Below are 18,011 nucleotides of genomic sequence, written 5' to 3'. Positions count from 1 at the left end.
CCTCCAAATCCGAAAAGGACGGAGCCTATTTGGAGTGGCGGCTCTCCCCTCCAATGGCTGGCCTCCATTTAGGAAGCCAGCCAATGGGAGAGAGCCAAAATTAGAGGCGGGATGAAGAGCCCCTCTAAGAAACATAAGATCTCGCTACTTCCGGTTCTGTCGAACCGGATAGTACCTCGACCTAAAAAGGATATCTGAGCTCTGCTAGCAAAATGTAATGACTTCTAATCAAGAGTTCCATAGACTGAAGAATCGAAAAAAGGGTACTCCTGATCATTAGGGTTCCAAATGTTCTAAATATCAACTAGAAATCTTAAAGAAATGGCTGTCTCAAAAGCACTATGGGGCTCCTTATGATGTTGGTCAGACGCGCATCCGACCTGCATCGTGTCGGCCTGGAAACTGACTGACTAATAGTCAGCAGTTTTATCCAACAAATTAGGTTGCGACTGCCCATGAGGTGGTCGGAAACATACATTTTTCCAATGCGGCTTGTGCTGCGGCCGGAAATGGCCGCAGTACAACCCGCATTGAAAGAAATTGATGTTTGCAAACATCCATGCACTGTGTACTAGGCACCATGTGGTATGGATGTTTGAGGGGCAGCACAGGTGCCCCCCAGGCCTCAAAGTGGAGGCCGTGGAGGTACAGGGGTCCCTAGAATGTTAGTTTCTGATAGCCTTTCAATGGCAGTCGGACCGCCATTGAAAGTCTGTATGAAAGGGACATCATTATCTCTGCGGCGGTGCCTGAGCAGGCCCCACCCTAATATAGGGGATTACATTCTGAGCAACGGTTGGACCAGCCCTGCATCATAATGTGGCAGTTGGACTGTGGAACCAGATGTCGGTTGGACCGCAACTGACAGCCTGTCAGTTGCGATCTGACTGAAATCATAATGAGACCCTATTTGTCAGGGAAAAATATATTTTTTCATATTCTGCCTAAAAAAGGATCAATGCATTTTGTTAAAATCACCCGCAAAGATAATATCTTTATGAATAGAACCCAACTTATCCTTTATGAAATTACAAAATGAAGGGGCGGGTTTAACAGGATCAAAGCGGGAAAGCAAACTTTATTAATTAAGAAATGAACCCATCCTCCACAATCATCACACTTCTGGGAAATGACTTCCATCTGTAGTGATTTATGGTACACCCTCTTTCTTTGCATCAACTGGAGCAATGAAAATGTGCCTAACCCACAGCCTTTTTTTCACAAGCATATTTTATACATTTTTAAAGAAAACTATATACCTCCATAGTGCAAACATGGATGTCATTTGAGGCTATTTAGGGGTCGCAGCTTCAACGTCTAACTTGCTATCTGCTACTCGTGGCACTTCCTTTGTGACCCCTTGCCTCAGAGGGGGCAAAACATAACTAGCCTTAAATGACGTCCATGAGTACAAAACTCTTCACAAAACACAAATTCCTCAATTTACAGTAGCACGTTTTCTCTACCCCTCTCCAAACAGGATTCCCTCAACAGGCAACACATAGAATCATTACTTAGGTCACAATTAGCTATCTGGCATGAAATTCTCAGTAGATCCTACAATAGACCTCTGCATTTTCCGGTTTGCACCTCCTAACACTAATCATCAAGCAAATCGAGGAACTGCAATTGTCTAAGACATTCAAATCTTTATTCAATCCAGTACAGGGTTTGACGTTTTCACAAACTTGGCTCCTTCCCCCTCGAAGTTCCACATCAAATGTTCCATGTTCAGCACTGACCATAACCTCCCTGCCCACTCCAGCAATTGTTTGTGTCGCAGCTAGTACAATATGCCGCAGTAGCATTTAATTATTTTTAATAATCACCAGGAGGGATACCAGTTTCAAACCCTGGATCACCACTGATGGGTCAAATGAAATACCACAGCGTCCTTTTATATGGTTCAGCATCTCCTCCCAAAAATATATGATCACTTTGCATGCCCACTAGATGTGCTGCTCATCTCCTTGCATCCAGCAACCTTTCTAGCACTCTTCCTTCATATTACTATACATTCCAATTTGTTCAAGGTTATTTACCAGTGGAATTGTAATTTGCTAAATGCGCAATGCTTACTCCTTACAGCTGTTCCCATCTTTTCATATAAGAACACACACACTTCCTGCCAGTGCCTGACTGAATGAAGTATACATTCAACATCAGACCCCTTGTGGAGAAAGCTGCAAAATATTTCTTGAAAAGCGTTAGTTCCATGGATCCTGAACATTATTATGAGGGGATAGTCTCCAGTCCGAAAATAATGTAATCTTTCTGACTTACCCAGTGCAGATTTCCATTTGCAGGTGTCCAGAGACTTAATCACCTCTTCAGAAACGAATCCCTCTTTATTCTACGGGTCCCATCCTTCCAATTTCACAACTGAACTCCCTAAAGCGCTGAAATAGAATATTGGTTATGAAACAACTGTATGTATAGTGAGAGAAAAGCAGTGAGCCAGTTGCCCTTTGTCGCCTCTTCCCATTCCTCCGTCAGTCATGTCACATCTGACAATTAAATCCCTTTAGACCTAGATCTCTTAGGGAATGAAATAAGATCCTGCAATTGTCTCCCCATCAACGCAGCATCCAGGTAGATACAGTGCTTCTTAGATTTTCACATTGACCATTCAACACAACTGAGCTCTCAACAGTTTTCTAGAGATCTTACATTTCTAATTGTCTCATATGAAGGTATGAAACACTGACTGAAAGGATGAAATCACATTTGGCGGCAGTGCTACTCTGAGCATGTAAAAAAATAGTAAGCTTGACAGTACATTCAATTGTAGCTACTCTACACTCCACAGCATGAAATAATAAGGGATCCCTCCTTATCTCTGCCTTGAGTTCATGGTAATTGGCTCTATAGATTTCTTTGAGCAAGAGAGTAATATGGATACCCAGGTACTTGATTTTCTCAATCCCCCACCAAAATGGGGACAACTTTTCTACCCATTCTAATCTCTTTCTAACCCTACACTCAATAATTCAGATCGGTCTAAATTTTCTTTACACCCTGAAAAACCTCATAGGATTACAGATTCGCCAGAACTTTAGGTAGGAAAATTTCAGGAAAATTAATAGTCAAAAGTATATCATCTACACAATGATGAATCTTTTGCTGTTCCCCTCCAAATGGCATACCTTCTATCTCCATCTTACCTCAAATGTTTGCTGTTAGAGGTTCCACTAGTAGGGCAAAGAGGAGTGGGGCCAAGGGGCAGCCCTGTCTCTTACCCCTGCCCAGTAATATCACTTGCCATTTCACACCAGTCACCAACAACCTCGCTGTCTGAGAAATGTCTATAAGGACCCACATTACTGGCCCAAATCCTATCCAAGGTATAGCACAGAAAAGCCCAATTCACTCTATCTAATGCTATCTCAGCATCCAAGGATAGAATGACCATAGAGAGTTACCTTCTATTTGCTTTCGTCACCACAACCACTACACCACAGAGACAGTCACTTGTCTCTGCTTTTAAATCCTGATTGGTCAGAACAGATAAAGAATGGCATTAAAAACCACCAAACAATTGTCCTGAATGTTTGCAAATATTTTAAAATGGGTATTTTACAATGGGATCAGCCTACAAGATGCTCAAAGTTCAGAGAGCCGACCTGGTTCATATATTAAAATTATTTCAGCTTCTGCAGTAGAGGAGGTGACATTCTTCATCTCCAGAAAGGAATTGAAGAAACCTGGTCCATTTGGGTAGGAGAGTAGGGCAGCAATGCTTTAAAAAAGAATTAGCCAGCCCATCTGGATATAGGGCTTTGTTAGGCATTAGATCCTGTATCACTCTGGTCACCTCTTCTTTATAGATGGGTGCTTTGAAAGTCTCTCTTGAGCTATTTCCCAACCTAGGAGCAGAAAAGTCGCCATAAAGTCCACAAGTTTACAGGTATCCATTTGTTCTTATAAAGATTCCTGTAGAAATCATGAAAGGCTTTCCCCTTCCCTTCTGCATCAAAGTACCATTGCTGTCTATGACACTGGGTACTCACCTTCGCCTATCACCATCCAATATCTCGTGCCTGTTAACATCTTTATTCACTTTCTCTTAAAACCCTGCTCCAACCGTAACAGTGCCCTCTCTGATCTTTACCTGAATAACAAATGTATTTGTCCCATTACAGCCATCAGCTCCCTCAAGGGTTAGAGAGATCCCGTCTCCATGTGTCTTACTTCGGGCGTTCTGAGGTCTGTTTACAATTTTTCTTAATAAGGCCACAGTTACATCTCAGGTATAGTCTTGCAACTATAGATCTGCTTTTGACCACTGCCTTGATGGCACCGTGGAGGGCAGTCAATGACAATTCCCCATTAAAATTAAGTCTGAAGTATTGCTAGATTGTATCACTCAAATTCTGCAAGCAGATGCAGGGATGTATCCAATCTCAACATGCTTTTCTTTTGGGTGTTTTACCCAGGTCCAGGTCTAACTCTGCTTTTGGGAGGTCTGTTATTCCCACTGTTCATGTTTCTACATGAGCAGGAGCCATATCAAAGCCTCCAATCCCTATAATAAATCAGTTTTAGAGGAAGAGTGATGCACAGGCAGGAAAAAATGTAAACTCCTTGTCTTGAGAATGTATCTCCTTTTACACATCAATCAGACCCATTTCTAGCTTGGCCTTTCGTAACTTATTCAACAATGTACATCTGTCTTTTTTGGTGGCAGTCCATGAGTACATCATTGACTAGATTAAAGGTATTCACCTGAAGCACATGCCATTATACTTTATCTATTATACTATTAGGGTGTTTAACCAAAATATTGAATCCAAAATATGGTGGGCTACAATTATTGTGGCCAGAATATTGTGATGTTAAAAATATTGCAGAACGTATTTTAGAAGGTAAGAATATCGTTTTTTTAGGTATTTAATTTTAAAACAAATATAGATGTGTATAACATTGGTTTCTTTAATATAATTGTGTAAAATAAGTTTTACTATTATACGTTATTATTATTATTGTAATAATGCTTGTGTTTTATTTGTTTTTGAATAGTTTGTAAATGTTTATATCAAATTTTAATAAGAAATTGCCAGTCTGGTAGCGGGTTGTTGGGTTTGTAGGAGATTAGGTTGGGAAGTTTTTTAATATTTAAAATATGTTTTAAATGTATAATTTACTGTTTATGTAACTTAATTACGAAAATAATATATAAGTATTTAACTAAATTAATTGCTTAACTGTTATTTGAATTTGGTGTTATTTTTTCATTAGTAGTTAATTAGGTGGCGTGTTTATTTATTTATTAACTTATTTATTAATTGCATTAAGTGTACTTGTTGGTTGAACAATTAATCTAATTAATATTTTGAATTTGTTATATACATATATATATACATATATATTATCATTATTATTAAAAATGTTAATTGAATGTATTTTTATTATTGGTATAAATAATATCTTATTTTTTTGAGTAAATATTGCATTGGTTTTTATTTGTTTTAAATTTGTGTTATATTTAAATAAAATGTTATTTATTTATTAGTAATTTAAAACTTTATCTACATTTATTTAAATATGCTATAAATATATATATAGCTCAACTTCCTTCGCTTTGGCAAAAGAATGGACCCCACTCTATGGTTCAGGCAAATACAAATTTATTCTCGTATTCAGACAGCAAACAGGATGCGTTTCAGCATCGCGCCTTCTTCCAACTGTTACTGCACAGCGTATTACTTGACTTTTAAATAAAGTTTCACAACAATTCATGACATTACGTCATTTCCTTTTGCTTCATTGACATAAAAGATGTACTCAAGTTCATTTGCTTTCAGAGCGGCCATCTTAGAATGTATGTTTTAACTAAGAAACATTGAGCGCCTTGCTTAGACAAAAATTAAGCCCTTAATGGGCATTCGTGTAGGTAATTTAACAAAAATAATTGTAATTGAGTACACAAAGATTAATCTCAACAATCAACATAAATACCAAATCCATTGTTTATATACATATTCAAATTCCTAAAATTGAATATCACTTATGTACAAATATGCAATTCATCCTATTGCAGACAATATTTCAAATCTACAGAATGTGTATCAAATGTGCAAATGCTGAATGGGCTGAAGGGTAGCAAGTAGTGCTCTAAATCATTAAGAAGAGGGGGGGATTGTATTCACTTATTTGCCTAAATGTATAGCTAATTCTTCTTCAGTGTTGAGGCCTAACGGAGTTCTGGTTTGGAGATCTCTAATAAATCTCGATTCCAGTCTTCGCAGCTGAATTTCCCTGTCTCCTACCTGATCTTTCATGGAGACCTGATCTAGACAGAAGAAAGGTAAAAGATTGTGATCACTCTTATGTTCCTTAGCGAAGTGCCTCGCAACGGGGTAGTTTGGGTCATTGTGCTGAATGGCTCTTGCATGTTCGAGTATTCTTCTTTTTACCGGGTGTATCGTGCTGCCGATATAATGAAGTTTGCATGGACACTCTAGGCAATACACAAAGTATGGAGTAGTGCATGTCAGGAATGTATTGATTTTCCTACTGATAGATGTACCTGGTATTTGAAAGGTTGTGATCTTAATACTTGTTCTGCATGCTTTACAGTGTTGACATGGAAAAAATCCAGTCAAATTGCCTAGTCTTGGTGTCCTAGGAACTGAATCAAAGTGGCTGTGCACTAGAAGGTCTCTTAATGATCGGGTTCTTTTGTATGTGATTTTCGGGTAACTCGATATCTCACCCCCAATTATTCTGTCTGCTTTTAAAATATGGCAATTATGAGATATTGTTTGTTGGATTTTTCTAGAACCTCTTGAAAAAATTGTGATAAAATGTGGGTTATTGTCATCATTACTAATTGATCTACTCTTATCTTTTAGTAGATTTGATCTCTGAATCTTTTTAACCTTATCATAGGTTTGTTTTAAAATCTGATTTGAGTATCTCCTCACTTTAAATCTCAGTATTGACTCTAGGGCTGCCACTTTAAAGTCTTTTTCTAGTGTACAGTTTCTCTTAAGACGTAGTAGTTCCCTGTACGGAATACTATTCCTAAGAGGTTTTGGATCACAGCTATTAGCTTCCAGGATAGAATTCCCTGCTGTGATTTTACGGAATAATGAGGTACAGATTTTGCCTTCATTAATAAAGACTTTAAGGTCTAAGAAGTCTACTTCTATGTCGCTAATGTTGCTACTAAAATGCAGATTAACTGTGTTGTTATTCAAATGTCTGACGTAGGATTCAGCTTCTGTTTTTGGACCTTTCCAAAAAATAAAAAGGTCGTCAATATATCGGTGCCACCCGATTATTGAGGAGACCCAGCGTTGGTTCTCATCGGCCCAGGCGACCTGCTTCTCCCACCAGCCGACGAACAAGTTCGCGTAGCTGGGGGCGAAGCAGGTTCCCATTGCCGTTCCCCTACTCTGTCTGAACTATTGCTTCTGGAACAAGAAGATATTGTTATTTAGGCAGAAAGTCAAAAACTCAATTAACATCACATTATGCCGTAAAAACTTTAAAGAATGGGTCTTGAGGAAATATTGCACTGCTTGTGTACCATGTTCATGAGATATACACGTATACAGTCCTGTAGCATCCAAGACAATCATCAACATATCAGGTTCCCATACGATATCTGAGATTGTTCTAATAAAATCTGTCATGTCACAAATGTAGTAAGGTAAAGTTTTGATATGTTCAATCAAAAAGAAATCCAAATATTGAGACATTGATTCAGTAAGACTTCTTTTTGATGAAATGATGGATCTGCCCGGAGGTGATATTGCATTTTTGTGAATTTTGGGCAAATGATAAAAGGTCGATATATATAATATATATATATAGTGAAGTCAATATACTTACCATTTTTTGACAATAGTCGGTCCTTTATATTTTTGTTTCAATATTTTTCACAATGTTTAGGTATCATAATATTTATTTTTGTTGCTGATATTTTGTCATACAACCTCCTAATAGTCGTTACAAATAAGAAATTATCTTGCCCAGCCTTCTGTGCAATACGATGGGTTTATAGTTAGTGTCTTACTGCCTATGCTATTAGTAAGGATTTTGAAATGACCATCACTTGATCACACTCTAGTTTCTCTCTACAATGAGTAGCTATCTGTTGCTCACTATCATGACTCCACATATCTTTCTATCAGCTATAGGGTAGAATTGAGTCAGGTAGTGCTTGTGTTTCATAAGCCTGATATCCCTTGGATGGAGGTCGGTTTCTGGTATGCATATCCAGAAAATCTGCTGTAACTGCCCTCCATATCTTATGCTCTTTCCTGAGGAATTCAAGCCTCTTACATTCCATGGAAGAACTCTTACCATAATTGTGTCTCTAATTTTCCAATGGACTCTGGCACACCTCAGTGACTTATCCCCATGCTATGATGGTATTATTCAGTAGAATCGCTGCTTTAAAAATTCTCTGTTGGCTGATTTCCCAATCCTGAACCCTTCCTTCATCCCTCTTGAAAATCAACCCTCACAGTAAACCAAACACTTGGCATCCTGAAAAAGGTGTGAAACAGAAGTGTCCCAGATGTGGCGATGAGTACATGCCCATGGCCAGCTACTACACTAATGACAGCTACAGTTGACAGCAAAATGGACATGACCGCACCAGTTAACGCTGTCACTGAATCCTGTTCCACACCCTGAAGATGCTGAGAAAGATCGTCAAATGGCTCCCAAGAAACACTAGAAAAGCCATCACTCATGCTCTATTCACCAGAGGATTGGAGTGCAGGAATACCTTCTATGCAGGGATCACCAAAGAACTCACCAGAAGACTACAAACCATCCACAAGACTGCAGTCAGCCTCATCCCCATTCTCCCACACAGAACTCACATCACACCACACCTCAGGAAGCTCCACCAGCTCCTGATATACAAGCACACTTATTTAAAACTCCTCAAACACACATTGTAGGTACTACACAACAACAACACATGCATGAACAGTCGCTTCTCCTTTCACCAACCAGCCAGACACCTCCACTCCACAGAACTCCTACTCGCACACATCTCACGCATACACAGCACCATATCAGGATGACGGGTGTTCTCCTACATCGCTGCTGAAGGGTGGAACAAACTCCCACTCCACATCAGAGCCTCCTCCTTTCTTTTTGAATTCCACAACAAGCTGAAGACCTGGCATTTCAATTAATCAACCTACCATAGGGAGGGCTAGGTGCACACACACACAAGCTCAGTGCCAGGATACCCTCACGGGTGGTAGTGCATGTTACAAATACACATAACATAACATGACCCCCTACCCTCAAAACACAGAAGCTAGGTGTCTAGAAGCTGATACCTACAACAGCAAGTGGAATTGAAGAAAGGTCACATCAGCAGCCTCCCCACTGTCCATCTGTGAGGCGCGATCAATCTCTACTTGATGGCTTTTCTCCTATACGCTGACAACATGAACGCTGCAGCGAGGCCGCCTTGTCCTAGTTTAAAGCCAGGTGGTCATTCTCTTTCCTCTTTCACCTCCAGCTCTCTACCAAAGTTTAAAAGACTTATGACTTCCAGTGTACTTGAGACCAAAGTTCTAATGAGAAGGTCCAGCTGTAACATATCAGACAATTCCTCAGTTGCCTGGTGACTGGGATCAATACTCGTCCTTCGGGACCCTCCGGCCCTCCTATGAGGAATCCAGTTCGAGTCTTGCATCTTTGAGCAGTAGCAGTGTTGGCGAAGCGGCAAGCGGGGACCGTAGCGGCGAAGTGGTAGAAGGAGACCGGGAACAAGGAGAACCAGTTGGGGTCCGTTGTGGAGGCCCGCCTGAAGAGCTGCAACGTCGCGACCACCTTGAGAGAGCCGTGAACCATGTGAGCCGCTTGGAGCAACCGCGGGATCATGAAGGATTACAGGGGTAGCAGGAGCAGGGGCAGCGTAGGAGTAGAGACGCCACCTGCCTGGCGGCCTGCCTGCCTGCCGCCTGACGCAGAGTTGAGGGAGAGCTGGGTGACGGATCCCGTGAGTCCCTGTGAGCTGCGTTTGTGCCGGATCAACTTCCCAGAACGAAGGGAGCGAAGGGAGAGAGCGGGCGGTGGTGCGGACGCCGTGTTGCTGTGCTTCTGGTTCGGCTTCTGGCTCGGTGTTGTTGCTGCTATCGGGGGTATTGGTTCCCCCCTACCATCGTATTACCTTGCCTTGCCTTGCCTTGCCCTCCAACCGGGGGGGTTGCTGGTGACCCTTGCCACCTTGCCAGCCTCCTCAGCGGTTGGCAAGTCCAGCAAGTCCAGCGCCTGAGGGGGTTGGAGCATCTGCAGAAAGGCGGAAGGAAAGCGAAAAACGGGGGCCAGCACAGAGGTACTGTGTGGAGGCCATCGGTCTGCAGGCGGCGGCGCTGCACTGCACCCTGAGTGAGAGGGCCGACGGCTGCCAAGCGGAGCTGAGGGGTGCAGTGGGCGCGGTGAGCGCGTCTGCGTCTGTGTGCGGCTGCCGCTGGGAGCAGTAGCAGTAGCGGAGCTGAGCCACAGGACATCCAGGCTCTAGGTTACAGGCTACAGGCTACAGCGCTAACTTTCCCCCCTTTCCTTCGCGCGGACCGCACTGACCCCCTTGCGTCTTCAGTCGTCACACATCCACATCCACAAGCCCTCAAGTCTTCAAGTCCCTAAGTCATTAGCTGTGGTTTTGTCTGGTTCTCTGTGCTTCCCGACGGGACTCCCAAACATCTGAATCCCCACAAGGGCCCTACGAAGTTAGGCTCGTGGGCAGGGGAGTGTGATCCAGAGGCAGACACTCTTAGAGCCCCAGGGCGTCTCTCGGAGCACACACAGCTATGAGGTCGGGCAGGAAAAGAGGCCAGCTCGTGACCAAGTCCAAGGTCAAACAAAACAGAAACACCAAACCAGCCTGTGTGAGTTTGGATACGTCTCCAGATGAAGCTAGGACCCACAGTGATCCAGCCCTTCAGGTTGGAGTCCACCTTCCTCATCTTCGTCAACCAAAAATCACCTCAAACTTTCAACTCCTAAAGGACTCGCCTTCATCCATTTTTTCATCTAGTGGTAAAATTTCGGGCCTTCAGGATCCTTTACTTCCCCTATCCCCGCAGGAACTGCTAGCATCACTATCATCGGGCCAGGCCATTGACACCTCCAATATGCCATTACCCATGCCTTTATATGGGAAAAAAGGAATCCGACAACGGGGGCATCAGCAGCTCAGTCGCCCTGCAAAAAGAAGGCGCGGGTGAGCAGTTCCCCTCCGGCTCATCGTCTCCCCTCAAGTCCACTACTACCTCAATTATCCCATACAATCGGAAGGAAAGACAACCTTCGCTTAGCTTCACGACAAGCAGTGGCAAGGATCTCAATTGAGGGCAAGAGGTTCTAAACGGATCAAATTCAAATAACTTCTCAAAGACCATCAACGTCTCCCCCATCACCTGGACGCCTTCAAGACCAGCCAATCACCAACTGAAGTAACTGTAGAGGGAAAGTGACCTTCGACCCTGATCCAGGGCCGGGTCGCTCCCCTGCCGCCTCAGCACCACCTGTGAGCGCTGTCCCCCGCTGCTGCCGTCCTGACTGGGGTTCGAGCCTGTGCCCAGATCAGCCGTGGTTTGTCTCTCGTTTTTGCATACTTCGTTTTGTTTTCTGACTGTTGCATTTCGTTTGTTTCCCTTACTCCGTTCCTTAGCTGCACCCCTCGACCCCCCAACCCCTCACGTTTGCCTTCTGTACCCAGCTGTTCACGCCATTCCCAAACGGCCACGCCCCATCGCCTCCCAGCTGCTCCTCCCTCCCTCCTCACCTCTTAAGGCTGCCATGGACGGACAGACAGGGTGACCTTCGACCCTGCTCCAGGGCCGGGTCGCTCCCCTGCCGCCTCAGCACCACCTGTGAGTGCTCTCCCCGCTGCTGCCGTCCTGACTGGGGTTCGAGCCTGTGTCCAGATCAGCCGTGGTTTGTCTCTCGTTTTTGCATACTTCGTTTTGTTTTCAATTGAGGGCAAGAGGTTCTAAACGGATCAAATTCAAATAACTTCTCAAAGACCATCAACGTCTCCCCCATCACCTGGACGCCTTCAAGACCAGCCAATCACCAACTGAAGTAACTGTAGAGGGAAAGTGACCTTCGACCCTGATCCAGGGCCGGGTCGCTCCCCTGCCGCCTCAGCACCACCTGTGAGCGCTGTCCCCCGCTGCTGCCGTCCTGACTGGGGTTCGAGCCTGTGCCCAGATCAGCCGTGGTTTGTCTCTCGTTTTTGCATACTTCGTTTTGTTTTCTGACTGTTGCATTTCGTTTGTTTCCCTTACTCCGTTCCTTAGCTGCACCCCTCGACCCCCCAACCCCTCACGTTTGCCTTCTGTACCCAGCTGTTCACGCCATTCCCAAACGGCCACGCCCCATCGCCTCCCAGCTGCTCCTCCCTCCCTCCTCGCCTCTTAAGGCTGCCATGGACGGACAGACAGGGTGACCTTCGACCCTGCTCCAGGGCCGGGTCGCTCCCCTGCCGCCTCAGCACCACCTGTGAGTGCTCTCCCCGCTGCTGCCGTCCTGACTGGGGTTCGAGCCTGTGTCCAGATCAGCCGTGGTTTGTCTCTCGTTTTTGCATACTTCGTTTTGTTTTCTGACTGTTGCATTTTCGAGCCTGTGCCCAGATCAGCCGTGGTTTGTCTCTCGTTTTTGCATACTTCGTTTTGTTTTCTGACTGTTGCATTTCTGTTGTTTCCCTTACTCCGTTCCTTAGCTGCACCCCTCGGCCCCCCCAACCCCCCACTTTTGCCTTCTGTGCCCAGCTGTTCCTGCCATTCCCATACGGCCACGCCCCCTCGCTCCCGCCTCCCAGCTGCTCCTCCCTCCCTCCTCGCCTCTTATGGCGACCACCGCCCGGACACGCAGCAGACGCGCGCAGCGGGCGCGCCAATTGCGTGCTGAAGGTGCGCTAAAGGCAAGCCCGTCTGCGCCCGTCCGCGCCCGTCCGCGCCAGCACCGCGCCCAGCGCCAGAACCCCTGGACCCGGGGCCGCCAAAACACCGGTCTGCACTACGACGCTAGCACCCTCCACGCACTCAACCCAGAACGTAATCACTCCTGCTACCAGGCCACCCCGAAGCATACCCAAGGACCCTTCACCTGCCGGAATTGAAGCTTCACCAGCATCCGACCTGCCAAGCCATCATCCAGAGAACCCAATCACCTCCGATGCATCCTCCTCAACACCCGCTCCGCTCGCAAGCACGCCATCGAACTCTGGGACCTCCTCGACTCAACCGCCCCCGACGTCGCCTTCCTGACGGAGACCTGGCTGAACACCACCTCGGCACCAGACATCGCATAGCCATCCCAGAAGGCTACAAGATCTCCCACAAAGACCGCACTAACGGAGTGGGAGGGGGAATCACCATCATCCACAAGAACACCCTCAGAGTCTCGACCAACACCAACGACACCCTCACCACAGCCGAGCATATGCACTTCCAGATCCACACCGACCCCAACACCACCCTCAGAGGAACACTCGTCTACAGACCACCCGGACCCCGACCACAGTTCAGCGACACCATCACCGACCTCGTCAGCACCCACGCCCTCGCCTCCACGGACTACATCCTCCTGGGAGACCTGAATTTCCACCTCAAGAACAACAACAATGCCAACTCCACCGCCCTGATCGCCAACCTCGCCAACCTCGGACTCAAACAGCTTGTGACGACTCCCACCCACGCCGCCTGACACACACTGGACCCCATCTTCTCCTCAACCCCCCACGTCTCCTTCAACTACACCACCGAACCCCACTGGACCGACCACAGATGCGTCCACTTCACCTTTAGGAAACCCACCACACACCACCGCACCCAACAGATGCCACACCGCTGCTGGGGCAAGGCCACCAAGGACCAACTGACCACCACCCTCGCCTTGGGACCACCCGCCGACCCCACCGACACCAACACCCCCGCCATCAACCTCAAACAGTGGATCAACGACTGCGCCGACACCCTCGCCCCACTCAGGACACCCGCCGCCAACCACACCATCAAGAAAGCCACATGGTTCACCGAAGACCTCCGGACCTCCAAGCGCACCTGCCGGAAGCTGGAGAAGAGCTGGCTCCGCGACCGAACACCAGACAGCTACACAGCCCACAAGAGCGCCACCCGCAGACACCAGCAACTCATTAGGACGACCAAGAGGACTGCCTTCAAGGACCGCCTAGACAGCAACGCACACAACAGCAAAGAGCACTTCAGCATCGTGAAAGAACTCTCCAACCCCAGCTCCAACACCAACGACATTCCCCCATCGCAAGATCTGTGCGACTCACTGGCCACCTTCTTTCACCGCAAAATCACCGACATCCACGACAGCTTCAACACTGCCACCCCAGCCTCCGCCGCCGAGACCAACACCTCTGCAATCACCACCCGCACCAGCCGCCTGACCGCCTGGTCCAACGTCAGCGACGAAGACACCATCAACTCCGGATCCCCATCTGACCCATGCCCACACCACGTCTTCAACAAAGCCAGCACAGCCATCGCACCCCACCTCTGGAAAACAATCAACATCTCCTCCGAGACAGCAGCCTTCCCGGAGAGCTGGAAGCAGGCAGAGGTCAACGCGCTATTGAAGAAACCCAAGGCGGACCCCAAGGACCTCAAGAACTTCCGGCCCATCTCCCTGCTCTCTTTCCCGGCAAAAGTCACGGAGAAGATAGTCAACAGCCAGCTGACCCGCTACCTCGACGACAACAATATCCTGGACCCTTCCCAATCCGGATTCCGCAGCAACCACAGCACTTAGAACGCCCTCGTTGCCGCCACCGACGACATCAGGATCCTCATGGACAAAGGAGAAACAGCCGCCCTCATCCTCCTGGACCTATAAGCCGCCTTCGACACAGTCTGCCACCACACCCTAACATTATGCCTCCACGACGCCGGAATCTAAGAGAAGGCCCTGGCCTGGACCACATCCTTCCTCTCCGGCAGATCCCAGAGCGTCTGCCTCCCACCCTTCCGCTCCAACACCACCAAGATCATCTGCGGCGTTCCACAGGGATCATGCCCGACACTGTTCAACATCTACATGGCACCACTCGCCCACGTCGCCCGACAGCACAGCCTCAACATCATCTCCTACGCCGATGACACACAGCTGATTATCTCCCTCACCGAAGACCCCCGCACCGCCAAAACTAACCTCCACAGAGGAAAGAAGGCCGTCGCCGAATGGATGAAGGAGAGCAGACTGAAGCTGAATTCAGACAAGACGGAGGTCCTCATTCTCGGCTCCATCCCCTCAGCCTGGGATGACTCCTGGTGTCCAACATCGCTAGGAACACCCCCAGAACCCACCGACCAGGCACACAATCTGGGGGTCATCCTCGACTCTGCCCTCTCCATGACCAAGCAGGTCAACGCCATCTCCGCTTCCTGCTTCAACACCCTCCGAATGCTCCACAGGATCTTCAAGTGGATCCCCTCCAACACGAGAAAAACCGTCACGCAGGCCCTCGTCACCAGCAGACTGGACTCCGGGAACGCCCTCTACGCAGGGACAACAACCAAGCTCCTGAGACGGTTCCAACGCATACAGAACGTCCCAGCATGACTGGTCCTCGACGTACCCCGACGCAACCACATCACTCCCCACCTGAGAGACCTGCATTGGCTCCCCATCAACAAGAGGATCACCTTCAAACTCCTCATCCACGCACACAAAGCTCTACACAACGCCGGACCAGCATACCTTAATGGTCGACTCAGCTTCTACACCCCCACCCGCAGCCTCCGCTCAGCCAACCTCGCCCTCGCCACAGTTCCACGCATCCGGAAATCCACCACCGGTGGCAGATCCTTCTCCTACCTCGCCGCCAAGACCTGGAACACTCTCCCTACCGGCCTACGTCAGACCCAGGACTTGCTGGCCTTCAGACGGCTTCTCAAGACCTGGCTCTTCGAGTAGCAGCAGCCCCCTCCCCCCCAGCGCCTTGAGACCCTCACGGGTATGTAGCACGCTCTACAAATGATTGATTGATTGATTGATTGATTGATTGATTGAAAGGGCTACTCCGAGTATCCGAAGGAGGCAACAGAAATCGTATAGGATTCAGGGTGCGAAGGCCCGCCTAACTTTAGCTACTTGGGATCACAAAAATGGGCGGACTTAATTGCCTCTTACACCCTGGTCACCCCTGGTAAACAACCTCTGTCCATAGTTAAAACTAACAAAAATCAGTGTGCTAATCAGGTTTCAGATCGGGAGGAAATTCTTTCTAACCCAACAACTCGACAAAGTCTTTCCGCTTTTTCTGCTCTTTCTGTATCCCCTGGTCCCTCAAGTCAACATGGGACCCAATCCGGGACTCAAGCATCGAATGCTTCAAACACCTGGGACATTCTCTTAAACACAATGCAATGAACCGTCGATGCCCTTCATTACCAGTATGACAAAATGGACCTACAGCTGATCTTACTTGATACCTTGGCCCTTTTTGTGGGGCGGATTGACGAGAAACTTGGCCAACTAAATCTTCTAATTGGCAGAGCTCAGCAGGAAGCAAAGCTGATCTGCAGTTACGGTCCAATCATTGATAAACTATCGTCACTCCCGGAAAAAGTATCCACTTTGATAGAAGGCCTGCCAAAGGGGCCTCATAAAGGGGACTCCGACACCAATCCTTGCACAACAGCAACTTTCGACATTGCAAAAGGGGACCTCACCGCAGCTAACACCCGCAGACAAAATTGTATCGACCTCTCCAGTGGGCCACTCGCCCAAATGTACCCCCCCACTTTCTGAGGATCAAAATCCAACTCAGAACACTAAGCGTCGCCGTCAACAAAGAAGGAAAGGTCGAAATAAAAAATCAACCTCAAACCCTTCTGAGGTGTATCCCCTGTTCAAGATTGAAACTAGACGGCAGTCTCCTGAATCTGAATCCATCATATCATCCCACATAGGTACAGTACAGACTCTCATTGAGTCAATCGAACCCACACATGGGGGGGGAGGCAGCAACTAAAGAGGTTCTAACATTGGGGGCTGGCAGAGCCCAGTCCAGCCGCCAAACTGGCACCCAAAGTATTATGGACCCAAGTAGAACCAGTAAGGGGAAGGATGCCAGTCCCCCCAGACAACCATCGTCAAACAAGCAAAAGGAGTTACCACCAACGTACGGTCCCAACCTGGCATTGAAATCTATGACCACTCTCCACCCGCCTCAACCATTGGGCAAGGAATCCATGATAACTGGACTCCCGGGCTTTCTGATCTAACCACATCTCCATCTAGACGGTGACTCCAATGCTCCCATAGCTTTCGAGCCTCGACAACCTCCCATCCCTGACGTCTCTACTGGATCCTCACAACAGTCCATCACAAATAACAGAGGAACCCAACTGGGGGGCAAGTATCCAATAGTTCGGCCGGTAGATCAAACTAGGAATTCCACCAGTATTCTTTTTACCCCAGAATATGAATCAAAGGGTCCATTCGACATCCTCAACAGAGGGAACTTGCTTTGACTCCTCGGCACCATACCAACCTTAAACGATCTATGCTCAGCCGACCTCCTTTCAGTTGAATTCATATAAGTTGATAAAACACAGGACTTGGAAGCTACAAAAGCAACCTGGAGGTCGTCCGAAATTGTAAATAAAATCTTGGAGGAGCAAACAACCCTTAAAGAATGGGGGATCCAATCTGTCCTACACTACAACACAGGATATCCGTTCCCCCTGCTTGAGAGACCACTCGAGGGACCAACCCTGAAAAGCTCCAAATGTAAATGTAAATGTAAATTGTACAGGGATTTATATAGCGCAAATCACCAAGCGGTTTCTAAGCGCTTGCTTAGGGAACCCGTCCTGGTATTCCCCTGTGAGATAACCCCGGCAGGGTATCCGCAAGGTGAAAGCCAGGCATCCCGCCGCGAGGGGCCGTTGTGGAGATTAAGCAAGCTATTGCCCATATTCGCAGAGTGTGAACCCGTGAATCGAGTAGGCACCGGAGCGAGAATTGTCGAGTCCATGGACATTTTAGGA

This window comes from Lissotriton helveticus, chromosome 10 (genome assembly GCF_964261635.1).
Source record: "Lissotriton helveticus chromosome 10, aLisHel1.1, whole genome shotgun sequence".
Lineage (NCBI taxonomy): Eukaryota > Metazoa > Chordata > Amphibia > Caudata > Salamandridae > Lissotriton > Lissotriton helveticus.
This window is presented reverse-complemented; position numbering follows the sequence as displayed.